Here is a 15,870-nt window from a genome sequence, read left to right as displayed (position 1 = left end):
TCTATTTTGTGAGTTTTTAAAAAATAATATTCTTTTGAAGATTTTACTCAGGAAATTGTCTTCAATAAGATAATGGAACTATGTCAAAGAATCTGAAAATTTGGGCTCGTCCATGATTTGAACCTGGGACCTCTCACACCCTAAGCGAGAATCATAACCCCAGACCAACAAGCCACCTACCTGAACATTTTTCTATTGATTTTTCAATTGATTTAAAGAAAATAGCTTTTTGTTTTTAAAAACACCATATACATTTATGTAAAAATGAATTTGTAGAATAAATAAAATATTTCCTTATGGTCCAGTAGATAGTTTTCAAAGTATGCATATAGGAAAAGTGCAGAGACAAGATTTGTGAGTGCCTACAGAGTTTGGACTTCTCTCATGGACAAAGCTAAAGACTTGTCATATGCAATGTACAAATCCTGCTTCCAGACACAGAAGAAAGGCAAAAGAAAACCTTGCAATTTCATTTTTGAACTTTTTGTGTTTCAAAATGAGACTAATCTTTTAAAATATCCAAAGCTATCTAGACAGTAGGGAACCTGCAGTTTTCCTAATATTCCACAATACAGTTGAAATTTGAATAAGTATGCTCTTATTTTTAGAACAACTAAAATGTTTCCGTAAGATTCTATTGATAGTTTTCTTTGTGTGCTTATTTGGAAAGTGCAGTGACAAGATTTTAAAATGGCTACAGAGTTTGGACTTGTCTGATCGATAAAACCCAAGACTTGTCAAAAGCTATGTGTAAATCATGCATAAATAGAAGAAAGGCAATTGAAAAATGATGAAGGCAAGATTCATAAGTATGTACAAATTCTATTGGGAGTATGGCAAAAACAAAACTCAGTTGATGCTATTGACTTAGCCAATTGAGAAAATCAGATATATATAAACCATGAGATGCACCGTACAAAAGAAATAGAGGGCTTGTCCGGGATTTGAACCAGGGATCTCTCACACTCAAAGCGAGAATCATACCCCTAGACCAACGAAACAACTGAAATAAGTGTAGTTTATTTGATTTCTTAACTGTTTTTATGTGAAAATGGTATTCTTTTAAAGCAGTCACTAATGTATACAAGGAGGAAATATTAGCATAAATAAAATGTTTCCTAATAGTCAATATTTTTCTAAGTATACTTGCTTGGAAATTGCTGTGCAAAGTTTTATGATGCCCAGCAGAGTTTTTCTGATGGATAAAACCCAAGACATGTCACATGCTATGTGCAGATAAGTACTTACAAATAATTTTACCAGTTTGACAAAAAACAAAATTCAATTGTGCAAATAAGTAAATCCAATCTATTTTGAGAGTTTTGAAAAAACAATATTCAGTTGAAATTCTCTCTGGAAATTGACTTCAGTAAGATAATGGAACCATGTCAAAGAATCTAAAAATTTGGGCTCGTCCGGGATTTGAACGCGGGACCTCTCGCACCCAAAGTGAGAGTCATAGAATCATCAAGTAAGCATGTTTTATATGATTTCTTAACTGTTTTTATGTGAAAATTGTATTATTTTAAAGCTGTCACTAATGTATACAAGGTGGAAATATTAGAATAAATAAAATATTTCCTAATAGTCAATATTTTTCTAACTATACTTGCTTGGAAATTGCTGTGCAAAATTTTATGATGCCCAGCAGAGTTTTTCTGATGGATAAAACCCAAGACATGTCACATGCTATGTGCAGATAAGTACTTACAAATAATTTTAGCAGTTTGACAAAAAACAAAATTCAATTGTGCAAATAAGTAAATCCAATCTATTTTGAGAGTTTTGAAAAAACAACATTCAGTTGAAATTCACTCAGGAAATTGACTTCAATAAGATAATGGAACCATGTCAAAGAATCTGAAAAGTTGGGCTCGTCCAGGATTTGAACCCGGGACCTCTCGCACTCAAAGTGAGAGTCATAGAATCATCAAGTAAGCATGTTTTATTTAATTTCTTAACTGTTTTTATGTGAAAATTGTATTATTTTAAAGCAGTCACTAATGTATACAAGGTGGAAATATTAGCATAAATAAAATATTTCCTAATAGTCAATATTTTTCTAAGTATACTTGCTTGGAAATTGCTGTGCAAAGTTTTATGAAGCCCAGCAGAGTTTTTCTGATGGATAAAACCCAAGACATGTCACATGCTATGTGCAGGTAAGTAATTACAAATAATTTTAGCAGTTTCACAAAAAACAAAATTCAATTGTGCAAATAAGTAAATCCAATCTATTTTGTGAGTTTTTAAAAAATAATATTCAATTGAAGATTTTACTCAGGAAATTGACTTCAATAAGATAATGGAACTATGTCAAAGAATCTGAAAATTTGGGCTCGTCCTTGATTTGTACCTGGGACCTCTCACACCCTAAGCGAGAATCTTAACCCTAGACCAACAAGCCACCTACCTGAACATTTTTCTATTGATTTTTCAATTGATTTAAAGAAAATAGCTTTTTGTTTTTAAAAACACCATATACATTTATGTAAAAATGAATTTGTAGAATAAATAAAATATTTCCTTATGGTCCAGTAGATAGTTTTCTAAATATGCATATAGGAAAAGTGCAGGGACAAGATTTGTGAGTGCCTCCAGAGTTTGGACTTCTCTCATGGACGAAGCTAAAGACTTGTCATATGCAATGTACAAATCATGCTTCCAGAAACAAAAGAAAGGCAAAAGAAAACCTTGCAATTTCATTTTTGAACTTTTTGTGTTTTAAAATGAGACTATTCTTTTAAAACATTCAAAGCTATCTAGACAGTAGGGAACCTGCAGTTTTCCTAATATACCACAATACAGTTGAAATTTGAATAAGTATGCTCTTATTTTTAGAACAACTAAAATGTTTCCGTAACATTCTATTGATAGTTTTCTTTGTGTGCTTATTTGGAAAGTGCAGTGACAAGATTTAAAAATGGCTACAGAGTTTGGACTTGTCTGATCGATAAAACCCAAGACTTGTCAAAAGCTATGTTTAAATCATGCATAACTAGAAGAAAGGCAATTGAAAAATGATGAAGGCAAGATTCATAAGTATGTACAAATTCTATTGGGAGTATGGCAAAAACAAAACTCAGTTGATGCTATTAACTTAGCCAATTGAGAAAATCAGATATATATAAACCATGAGAAGCACCGTAAAAAAGGGCTCGTCCGGGATTTGAACCCGGGACCTCTCGCACCCAAAGCGAGAATCATACCCCTAGACTAACGAGCCAACTGAAACAAGTCTGTTTTATTTGATTTCTTAACTATTTTATGTGAAAATGGTGTTCTTTTAAAGCAGTCACTAATGTATACAAGGAGGAAAAATTAGCATAAATAAAATATTTCCTAATAGTCAATATTTTTCTAAGTATACTTGCTTGGAAATTGCTGTGCAAAGTTTTATGATGCCCAGCAGAGTTTTTCTGATGGATAAAACCCAAGACATGTCACATGCTATGTTCAGATAAGTACTTACAAATAATTATAGCAGTTTGACAAAAAACAAAATTCAATTGTGCAAATAAGTAAATCCAATCTATTTTGAGAGTTTTGAAAAAACAATATTCAGTTGAAATTCACTCTGGAAATTAACTTCAATAAGATAATGGAACCATGTCAAAGAATCTAAAAATTTGGGATCGTCCGGGATTTGAACCCTTGACCTCTCGCACCCAAAGTGAGAATGATAGAGTCATCAAGTAAGCATGTTTTATTTGATTTCTTAACTGTTTTTATGTGAAAATTGTATTATTTTAAAGCAGTCACTTATGTATACAAGGTGGAAATATTAGCATAAATAAAATGTTTCCTAATAGTCAATATTTTTCTAAGTATACTTGCTTGGAAATTGCTGTGCAAAGTTTTATGATGCCCAGCAGAGTTTTTCTGATGGATAAAACCCAAGACAGGTCAAATGCTATGTGTAGGTAAGTAATTACAAATAATTTTAGCAGTTTGACAAAAACAAAATTCAATTGTGCAAATAAGTAAATCCAATCTATTTTGTGAGTTTTTAAAAAATAATATTCTTTTGAAGATTTTACTCAGGAAATTGTCTTCAATAAGATAATGGAACTATGTCAAAGAATCTGAAAATTTGGGCTCGTCCATGATTTGAACCTGGGACCTCTCACACCCTAAGCGAGAATCATAACCCCAGACCAACAAGCCACCTACCTGAACATTTTTCTATTGATTTTTCAATTGATTTAAAGAAAATAGCTTTTTGTTTTTAAAAACACCATATACATTTATGTAAAAATGAATTTGTAGAATAAATAAAATATTTCCTTATGGTCCAGTAGATAGTTTTCAAAGTATGCATATAGGAAAAGTGCAGAGACAAGATTTGTGAGTGCCTACAGAGTTTGGACTTCTCTCATGGACGAAGCTAAAGACTTGTCATATGCAATGTACAAATCATGCTTCCAGACACAGAAGAAAGGCAAAAGAAAACCTTGCAATTTCATTTTTGAACTTTTTGTGTTTCAAAATGAGACTATTCTTTTAAAACATTCAAAGCTATCTAGACAGTAGGGAACCTGCAGTTTTCCTAATATACCACAATACAGTTGAAATTTGAATAAGTATGCTCTTATTTTTAGAACAACTAAAATGTTTCCGTAAGATTCTATTGATAGTTTTCTTTGTGTGCTTATTTGGAAAGTGCAGTGACAAGATTTAAAAATGGCTACAGAGTTTGGACTTGTCTGATCGATAAAACCCAAGACTTGTCAAAAGCTATGTGTAAATCATGCATAAATAGAAGAAAGGCAATTGAAAAATGATGAAGGCAAGATTCATAAGTATGTATAAATTATATTGGGAGTATGGCAAAAACAAAACTCAGTTGATGCTATTGACTTAGCCAATTGAGAAAATCAGATATATATAAACCATGAGATGCACCATACAAAAGAAATAGAGGGCTCGTCCGGGATTTTAACCCGGGACCTCTCGCACCCAAAGCGAGAATCATACCCCTAGACTAACGAGCCAAGTGAAACAAGCCTGTTTTATTTGATTTCTTAACTATTTTATGTGAAAATGGTGTTCTTTTAAAGCAGTCACTAATGTATACAAGGAGGAAAAATTAGCATAAATAAAATATTTCCTAATAGTCAATATTTTTCTAAGTATACTTGCTTGGAAATTGCTGTGCAAAGTTTTATGATGCCCAGCAGAGTTTTTCTGATGGATAAAACCCAAGACATGTCACATGCTATGTTCAGATAAGTACTTACAAATAATTATAGCAGTTTGACAAAAAACAAAATTCAATTGTGCAAATAAGTAAATCCAATCTATTTTGAGAGTTTTGAAAAAACAATATTCAGTTGAAATTCACTCTGGAAATTGACTTCAATAAGATAATGGAACCATGTCAAAGAATCTAAAAATTTGGGATCGTCCGGGATTTGAACCCTTGACCTCTCGCACCCAAAGTGAGAATGATAGAGTCATCAAGTAAGCATGTTTTATTTGATTTCTTAACTGTTTTTATGTGAAAATTGTATTATTTTAAAGCAGTCACTTATGTATACAAGGTGGAAATATTAGCATAAATAAAATGTTTCCTAATAGTCAATATTTTTCTAACTATACTTGCTTGGAAATTGCTGTGCAAAGTTTTATGATGCCCAGCAGAGTTTTTCTGATGGATAAAACCCAAGACAGGTCAAATGCTATGTGTAGGTAAGTAATTACAAATAATTTTAGCAGTTTGACAAAAAACAAAATTCAATTGTGCAAATAAGTAAATCCAATCTATTTTGTGAGTTTTTAAAAAATAATATTCTTTTGAAGATTTTACTCAGGAAATTGTCTTCAATAAGATAATGGAACTATGTCAAAGAATCTGAAAATTTGGGCTCGTCCATGATTTGAACCTGGGACCTCTCACACCCTAAGCGAGAATCATAACCCCAGACCAACAAGCCACCTACCTGAACATTTTTCTATTGATTTTTCAATTGATTTAAAGAAAATAGCTTTTTGTTTTTAAAAACACCATATACATTTATGTAAAAATGAATTTGTAGAATAAATAAAATATTTCCTTATGGTCCAGTAGATAGTTTTCTAAGTATGCATATAGGAAAAGTGCAGAGACAAGATTTGTGAGTGCCTACAGAGTTTGGACTTCTCTCATGGACGAAACTAAAGACTTGTCATATGCAATGTACAAATCATGCTTCCAGACACAGAAGAAAGCCAAAAGAAAACCTTGCAATTTCATTTTTGAACTTTTTGTGTTTCAAAATGAGACTATTCTTTTAAAACATTCAAAGCTATCTAGACAGTAGGGAACCTGCAGTTTTCCTAATATTCCACAATACAGTTGAAATTTGAATAAGTATGCTCTTATTTTTAGAACAATTAAAATGTTTCCGTAAGATTCTATTGATAGTTTTCTTTGTGTGCTTATTTGGAAAGTGCAGTGACAAGATTTAAAAATGGCTACAGAGTTTGGACTTGTCTGATCGATAAAACCCAAGACTTGTCAAAAGCTATGTGTAAATCATGCATAAATAGAAGAAAGGCAATTGAAAAATGATGAAGGCAAGATTCATAAGTATGTACAAATTATATTGGGAGTATGGCAAAAACAAAACTCAGTTGATGCTATTGACTTAGCCAATTGAGAAAATCAGATATATATAAACCATGAGATGCACCATACAAAAGAAATAGAGGGCTCGTCCGGGATTTTAACCCGGGACCTCTCGCACCCAAAGCGAGAATCATACCCCTAGACTAACGAGCCAAGTAAAACAAGTCTGTTTTATTTGATTTCTTAACTATTTTATGTGAAAATGGTGTTCTTTTAAAGCAGTCACTAATGTATACAAGGAGGAAAAATTAGCATAAATAAAATATTTCCTAATAGTCAATATTTTTCTAAGTATACTTGCTTGGAAATTGCTGTGCAAAGTTTTATGATGCCCAGCAGAGTTTTTCTGATGGATAAAACCCAAGACATGTCACATGCTATGTTCAGATAAGTACTTACAAATAATTATAGCAGTTTGACAAAAAACAAAATTCAATTGTGCAAATAAGTAAATCCAATCTATTTTGAGAGTTTTGAAAAAACAATATTCAGTTGAAATTCACTCTGGAAATTGACTTCAATAAGATAATGGAACCATGTCAAAGAATCTAAAAATTTGGGATCGTCCGGGATTTGAACCCTTGACCTCTCGCACCCAAAGTGAGAATGATAGAGTCATCAAGTAAGCATGTTTTATTTGATTTCTTAACTGTTTTTATGTGAAAATTGTATTATTTTAAAGCAGTCACTTATGTATACAAGGTGGAAATATTAGCATAAATAAAATGTTTCCTAATAGTCAATATTTTTCTAAGTATACTTGCTTGGAAATTGCTGTGCAAAGTTTTATGATGCCCAGCAGAGTTTTTCTGATGGATAAAACCCAAGACAGGTCAAATGCTATGTGTAGGTAAGTAATTACAAATAATTTTAGCAGTTTGACAAAAAACAAAATTCAATTGTGCAAATAAGTAAATCCAATCTATTTTGTGAGTTTTTAAAAAATAATATTCTTTTGAAGATTTTACTCAGGAAATTGTCTTCAATAAGATAATGGAACTATGTCAAAGAATCTGAAAATTTGGGCTCGTCCATGATTTGAACCTGGGACCTCTCACACCCTAAGCGAGAATCATAACCCCAGACCAACAAGCCACCTACCTGAACATTTTTCTATTGATTTTTCAATTGATTTAAAGAAAATAGCTTTTTGTTTTTAAAAACACCATATACATTTATGTAAAAATGAATTTGTAGAATAAATAAAATATTTCCTTATGGTCCAGTAGATAGTTTTCTAAGTATGCATATAGGAAAAGTGCAGAGACAAGATTTGTGAGTGCCTACAGAGTTTGGACTTCTCTCATGGACGAAGCTAAAGACTTGTCATATGCAATGTACAAATCATGCTTCCAGACACAGAAGAAAGCCAAAAGAAAACCTTGCAATTTCATTTTTGAACTTTTTGTGTTTCAAAATGAGACTATTCTTTTAAAACATTCAAAGCTATCTAGACAGTAGGGAACCTGCAGTTTTCCTAATATTCCACAATACAGTTGAAATTTGAATAAGTATGCTCTTATTTTTAGAACAATTAAAATGTTTCCGTAAGATTCTATTGATAGTTTTCTTTGTGTGCTTATTTGGAAAGTGCAGTGACAAGATTTAAAAATGGCTACAGAGTTTGGACTTGTCTGATCGATAAAACCCAAGACTTGTCAAAAGCTATGTGTAAATCATGCATAAATAGAAGAAAGGCAATTGAAAAATGATGAAGGCAAGATTCATAAGTATGTACAAATTATATTGGGAGTATGGCAAAAACAAAACTCAGTTGATGCTATTGACTTAGCCAATTGAGAAAATCAGATATATATAAACCATGAGATGCACCATACAAAAGAAATAGAGGGCTTGTCCGGGATTTGAACCCGAGACCTCTCGCTCCCAAAGCGAGAATCATACCCCTAGACCAACGAGCCAACTGAAATAAGTGTGGTTTATTTGATTTCTTAACTGTTTTTATGTAAAAATGGTATTCTTTTAAAGCAGTCACTAATGTATACAAGGAGGAAATATTAGCATAAATAAAATGTTTCCTAATAGTGAATATTTTTCTAAGTATACTTGCTTGGAAATTGCTGTGCAAAGTTTTATGATGCCCAGCAGAGTTTTTCTGATGGATAAAACCCAAGACATGTCACATGCTATAGCAGATACTTACTTACAAATAATTTTAGCAGTTTGACAAAAAACAAAACTCAATTGTGCAAATAAGTAAATCCAATCTATTTTGAGAGTTTTGAAAAAACAATATTCAGTTGAAATTCACTCTGGAAATTGACTTCAATAAGATAATGGAACCATGTCAAAGAATCTAAAAATTTGGGCTTGTCCGGGATTTGAACCCGTGACCTCTCGCACCCAAAGTGAGAATCATAGAGTCATCAAGTAAGCATGTTTTATTTGATTTCTTAACTGTTTTTATGTGAAAATTGTCTTATTTTAAAGCAGTCACTAATGTATACAAGGTGGAAATATTAGCATAAATAAAATATTTCCTAATAGTCAATATTTTTCTAAGTATACTTGCTTGGAAATTGCTGTGCAAAGTTTTATGATGCCCAGCAGAGTTTTTCTGATGGATAAAACCCAAGACATGTCACATGCTATGTGCAGATATGTACTTACAAATAATTTTAGCAGTTTGACAAAAAACAAGATTCAATTGTGCAAATAAGTAAATCCAATCTATTTTGAGAGTTTTGAAAAAACAATATTCAGTTGAAATTCACTCTGGAAATTGACTTCAATAAGATAATGGAACCATGTCAAAGAATCTAAAAATGTGGGCTTGTCTGGGATTTGAACCCGTGACCTCTCGCACCCAAAGTGAGAATCAAAGAGTCATCAAGTAAGCATGTTTTATTTGATTTCTTAAATGTTTTTATGTGAAAATTGTATTATTTTAAAGCAGTCACTAATGTATACAAGGTGGAAATATTAGCATAAATAAAATGTTTCCTAATAGTCAATATTTTTCTAAGTATACTTGCTTGGAAATTGCTGTGCAAAGTTTTATGATGCCCAGCAGAGTTTTTCTGATGGATAAAACCCAAGACATGTCAAATGCTATGTGTAGGTAAGTAATTACAAATAATTTTAGCAGTTTGACAAAAAACAAAATTCAATTGTGCAAATAAGTAAATCCAATCTATTTTGTGAGTTTTTAAAAAATAATATTCTTTTGAAGATTTTACTCAGGAAATTGACTTCAATAAGATAATGGAACTATGTCAAAGAAAATGAAAATTTGGGCTCGTCCATGATTTGAACCTGGGACCTCTCACACCCTAAGCGAGAATCATAACCCTAGACCTGCAGGCCACCTACCTGAACATTTTTCTATTGATTTTTCAATTGATTTAAAGAAAATAGCTTTTTGTTTTTAAAAACACCATACACATTTATGTAAAAATGAATTTGTAGAATAAATAAAATTTTTCCTTATGGTCCAGTAGATAGTTTTCTAAGTATGCATATAGGAAAAGTGCAGGGACAAGATTTGTGAGTGCCTCCAGAGTTTGGACTTCTCTCATGGACGAAGCTAAAGACTTGTCATATGCAATGCACAAATCATGCTTCCAGACAAAGATGAAAGGCAAAAGAAAACCTTGCAATTTCATTTTTGAACTTTTTGTGTTTCAAAATGAGACTATTCTTTTAAAACATTCAAAGCTATCTAGACAGTAGGGAACCTGCAGTTTTCCTAATATACCACAATACAGTTGAAATTTGAATAAGTATGCTCTTATTTTTAGAACAACTAAAATGTTTCCGTAAGATTCTATTGATAGTTTTCTTTGTGTGCTTATTTGGAAAGTGCAGTGACAAGATTTAAAAATGGCTACAGAGTTTGGACTTGTTTGATCGATAAAACCCAAGACTTGTCAAAAGCTATGTGTAAATCATGCTTTTGAAGAAAGGCAATTGAAAAATGATGAAGGCAAGATTCATAAGTATGTACAAATTCTATTGGGAGTATGGCAAAAACAAAACTCAGTTGATGCTATTAACTTAGCCAATTGAGAAAATCAGATATATATAAACCATGAGAAGCACCGTAAAAAAGAAATAGAGGGCTCGTCGGGGATTTGAACACAGGACCTCTCGCACCCAAAGCAAGAATCATACCCCTAGACTAACGAGCCAAATGAAACAAGTTTGTTTTATTTGATTTCTTAACTATTTTATGTGAAAATGGTGTTCTTTTAAAGCAGTCACTAATGTATACAAGGAGGAAAAATTAGCATAAATAAAATATTTCCTAATAGTCAATATTTTTCTAAGTATACTTGCTTGGAAATTGCTGTGCAAAGTTTTATGATGCCCAGCAGAGTTTTTCTGATGGATAAAACCCAAGACATGTCACATGCTATGTTCAGATAAGTACTTACAAATAATTTTAGCAGTTTGACAAAAAACAAAATTCAATTGTGCAAATAAGTAAATCCAATCTATTTTGAGAGTTTTGAAAAAACAATATTCAGTTGAAATTCACTCTGGAAATTGACTTCAATAAGATAATGGAACCATGTCAAAGAATCTAAAAATTTGGGATCGTCCAGGATTTGAACCCTTGACCTCTCGCACCCAAAGTGAGAATGATAGAGTCATCAAGTAAGCATGTTTTATTTGATTTCTTAACTGTTTTTATGTGAAAATTGTATTATTTTAAAGCAGTCACTTATGTATACAAGGTGGAAATATTATCATAAATAAAATGTTTCCTAATAGTCAATATTTTTCTAAGTATACTTGCTTGGAAATTGCTGTGCAAAGTTTTATGATGCCCAGCAGAGTTTTTCTGATGGATAAAACCCAAGACATGTCAAATGCTCTGTGTAGGTAAGTAATTACAAATAATTTTAGCAGTTTGACAAAAAACAAAATTCAATTGTGCAAATAAGTAAATCCAATCTATTTTGTGAGTTTTTAAAAAATAATATTCTTTTGAAGATTTTACTCAGGAAATTGTCTTCAATAAGATAATGGAACTATGTCAAAGAATCTGAAAATTTGGGCTCGTCCATGATTTGAACCTGGGACCTCTCACACCCTAAGCGAGAATCATAAGCCCAGACCAACAAGCCACCTACCTGAACATTTTTCTATTGATTTTTCAATTGATTTAAAGAAAATAGCTTTTTGTTTTTAAAAACACCATATACATTTATGTAAAAATGAATTTGTAGAATAAATAAAATATTTCCTTATGGTCCAGTAGATAGTTTTCTAAGTATGCATATAGGAAAAGTGCAGAGACAAGATTTGTGAGTGCCTACAGAGTTTGGACTTCTCTCATGGACGAAGCTAAAGACTTGTCATATGCAATGTACAAATCATGCTTCCAGACACAGAAGAAAGGCAAAAGAAAACCTTGCAATTTCATTTTTGAACGTTTTGTGTTTCAAAATGAGACTATTCTTTTAAAACATTCAAAGCTATCTAGACAGTAGGGAACCTGCAGTTTTCCTAATATTCCACAATACAGTTGAAATTTGAATAAGTATGCTCTTATTTTTAGAACAACTAAAATGTTTCCGTAAGATTCTATTGATAGTTTTCTTTGTGTGCTTATTTGGAAAGTGCAGTGACAAGATTAAAAAATGGCTACAGAGTTTGGACTTGTCTGATCGATAAAACCCAAGACTTGTCAAAAGCTATGTGTAAATCATGCATAAATAGAAGAAAGGCAATTGAAAAATGATGAAGGCAAGATTCATAAGTATGTACAAATTATATTGGGAGTATGGCAAAAACAAAACTCAGTTGATGCTATTGACTTAGCCAATTGAGAAAATCAGATATATATAAACAAGGAGGAAATATTAGCATAAATAAAATGTTTCCTAATAGTCAATATTTTTCTAAGTATACTTGCTTGGAAATTGCTGTGCAAAGTTTTATGATGCCCAGCAGAGTTTTTCTGATGGATAAAACCCAAGACATGTCACATGCTATGTGCAGATACTTACTTACAAATAATTTTAGCAGTTTGACAAAAAACAAAACTCAATTCTGCAAATAAGTAAATCCAATCTATTTTGAGAGTTTTGAAAAAACAATATTCAGTTAAAATTCACTCTGGAAATTGACTTCAATAAGATAATGGAACCATGTCAAAGAATCTAAAAATTTGGGCTTGTCCGGGATTTGAACCCGTGACCTCTCGCACCCAAAGTGAGAATCAAAGAGTCATCAAGTAAGCATGTTTTATTTGATTTCTTAACTGTTTTTATGTGAAAATTGTATTATTTTAAAGCAGTCACTAATGTATACAAGGAGGAAATATTATCATAAATAAAATATTTCCTAATAGTCAATATTTTTCTAAGTATACTTGCTTGGAAATTGCTGTGCAAAGTTTTATGAGGACGAGCAGAGTTTTTCTGATGGATAAAACCCAAGACATGTCACATGCTATGTGCAGGTAAGTAATTACAAATAATTTTAGCAGTTTGACAAAAAACAAAATTCAATTGTGCAAATAAGTAAATCCAATCTATTTTGTGAGTTTTTAAAAAATAATATTCAGTTGAAGATTTTACTCAGGAAATTGACTTCAATAAGATAATGGAACTATGTCAAAGAAAATGAAAATTTGGGCTCGTCCATGATTTGAACCTGGGACCTCTCACACCCTAAGCGAGAATCATAACCCTAGACCTGCAGGCCACCTACCTGAACATTTTTTCTATTGATTTTTCAATTGATTTAAAGAAAATAGCTTTTTGTTTTTAAAAACACCATACACATTTATGTAAAAATGAATTTGTAGAATAAATAAAATTTTTCCTTATGGTCCAGTAGATAGTTTTCTAAGTATGCATATAGGAAAAGTGCAGGGACAAGATTTGTGAGTGCCTCCAGAGTTTGGACTTCTCTCATGGACGAAGCTAAAGACTTGTCATATGCAATGTACAAATCATGCTTCCAGACAAAGATGAAAGGCAAAAGAAAACCTTGCAATTTCATTTTTGAACTTTTTGTGTTTCAAAATGAGACTATTCTTTTAAAACATTCAAAGCTATCTAGACAGTAGGGAAACTGCAGTTTTCCTAATATACCACAATACAGTTGAAATTTGAATAAGTATGCTCTTATTTTTAGAACAACTAAAATGTTTCCGTAAGATTCTATTGATAGTTTTCTTTGTGTGCTTATTTGGAAAGTGCAGTGACAAGATTTAAAAATGGCTACAGAGTTTGGACTTGTTTGATCGATAAAACCCAAGACTTGTCAAAAGCTATGTGTAAATCATGCATAACTAGAAGAAAGGCAATTGAAAAATGATGAAGGCAAGATTCATAAGTATGTACAAATTCTATTGGGAGTATGGCAAAAACAAAACTCAGTTGATGCTATTAACTTAGCCAATTGCGAAAATCAGATATATATAAACCATGAGAAGCACCGTAAAAAAGAAATAGAGGGCTCGTCGGGGATTTGAACACAGGACCTCTCGCACCCAAAGCAAGAATCATACCCCTAGACTAACGAGCCAACTGAAACAAGTCTGTTTTATTTGATTTCTTAACTATTTTATGTGAAAATGGTGTTCTTTTAAAGCAGTCACTAATGTGTACAAGGAGGAAAAATTAGCATAAATAAAATATTTCCTAATAGTCAATTTTTTTCTAAGTATACTTGCTTGGAAATTGCTGTGCAAAGTTTTATGATGCCCAGCAGAGTTTTTCTGATGGATAAAACCCAAGACATGTCACATGCTATGTTCAGATAAGTACTTACAAATAATTTTAGCAGTTTGACAAAAAACAAAATTCAATTGTGCAAATAAGTAAATCCAATCTATTTTGAGAGTTTTGAAAAAACAATATTCAGTTGAAATTCACTCTGGAAATTGACTTCAATCAGATAATGGAACCATGTCAAAGAATCTAAAAATTTGGGCTCGTCCGGGATTTGAACCCGTGACCTCTCGCACCCAAAGTGAGAATGATAGAGTCATCAAGTAAGCATGTTTTATTTGATTTCTTAACTGTTTTTATGTGAAAATTGTATTATTTTAAAGCAGTCACTAATGTATGCAAGGTGGAAATATTAGCATAAATAAAATATTTCCTAATAGTCAATATTTTTCTAAGTATACTTGCTTGGAAATTGTTGTGCAAAGTTTTATGATGCCCAGCAGAGTTTTTCTGATGGATAAAACCCAAGACATGTCACATGCTATGTTCAGATAAGTACTTACAAATAATTTTAGCAGTTTGACAAAAACAAAATTCAATTGTGCAAATAAGTAAATCCAATCTATTTTGAGAGTTTTGAAAAAACAATATTCAGTTGAAATTCACTCTGGAAATTGACTTCAATAAGATAATGGAACCATGTCAAAGAATCTGTAAATTTGGGCTCGTCCGGGATTTGAGCCCGTGACCTCTCGCACCCAAAGTGAGAATGATAGAGTCATCAAGTAAGCATGTTTTATTTGATTTCTTAACTGTTTTTATGTGAAAATTGTATTATTTTAAAGCAGTCACTAATGTATACAAGGTGGAAATATTAGCATAAATAAAACATTTCCTAATAGTCAATATTTTTCTAAGTATACTTGCTTGGAAATTGCTGTGCAAAGTTTTAAGATGCCCAGCAGAGTTTTTCTGATGGATAAAACCCAAGACATGTCACATGCTATGTGCAGGTAAGTAATTACAAATAATTTTAGCAGTTTGACAAAAAACAAAATTCAATTGTGCAAATAAGTAAATCCAATCTATTTTGAGAGTTTTGAAAAAACAATATTCAGTTGAAATTCACTCTGGAAATTGACTTCAATAAGATAATGGAACCATGTCAAAGAATCTAAAAATTTGGGCTCGTCCGGGATTTGAACCTGTGACCTCTCGCACCCAAAATGAGAATGATAGAGTCATCAAGTAAGCATGTTTTATTTGATTTCTTAACTGTTTTTATGTGAAAATTGTATTATTTTAAAGCAGTCACTAATGTATACAAGGTGGAAATATTAGCATAAATAAAATATTTCCTAATAGTCAATATTTTTCTAAGTATACTTGCTTGGAAATTGCTGTGCAAAGTTTTATGATGCCCAGCAGAGTTTTTCTGATGGATAAAACCCAAGACATGTCACATGCTATGTTCAGATAAGTACTTACAAATAATTTTAGCAGTTTGACAAAAAACAAAATTCAATTGTGCAAATAAGTAAATCCAATCTATTTTGAGAGTTTTGAAAAAACAATATTCAGTTGAAATTCACCTTGGAAATTGACTTC

General features: G+C 31.8%; 4 non-coding genes across 4 annotated transcripts; all 4 read right to left on the bottom strand.

Annotated features, from left to right (window-relative positions):
* Positions 1-3,154: 3,154 nt before the first annotated feature.
* Positions 3,155-3,226, bottom strand: TRNAP-UGG (transfer RNA proline (anticodon UGG)). The gene has a single exon. It is a non-coding gene; the product is annotated as a tRNA-Pro (tRNA).
* A 1,696-nt stretch (positions 3,227-4,922) lies between these two features.
* TRNAP-UGG (transfer RNA proline (anticodon UGG)) lies at positions 4,923-4,994 on the bottom strand. Its single transcript has one exon. It is a non-coding gene; the product is annotated as a tRNA-Pro (tRNA).
* A 1,697-nt stretch (positions 4,995-6,691) lies between these two features.
* On the bottom strand, positions 6,692-6,763 carry TRNAP-UGG (transfer RNA proline (anticodon UGG)). The gene has a single exon. It is a non-coding gene; the product is annotated as a tRNA-Pro (tRNA).
* A 1,697-nt stretch (positions 6,764-8,460) lies between these two features.
* TRNAP-UGG (transfer RNA proline (anticodon UGG)) lies at positions 8,461-8,532 on the bottom strand. The gene has a single exon. It is a non-coding gene; the product is annotated as a tRNA-Pro (tRNA).
* Between the last annotated feature and the right edge of the window lie 7,338 nt (positions 8,533-15,870).

Source organism: Taudactylus pleione, unplaced genomic scaffold (assembly GCF_031769625.1).
Source record: "Taudactylus pleione unplaced genomic scaffold, aTauple2 ptg000317l, whole genome shotgun sequence".
Classification (NCBI taxonomy): Eukaryota; Metazoa; Chordata; class Amphibia; order Anura; family Myobatrachidae; genus Taudactylus; species Taudactylus pleione.
Note: the sequence above shows the minus strand (reverse complement) of the source record. Positions and strands in the feature narration are given on the sequence as shown.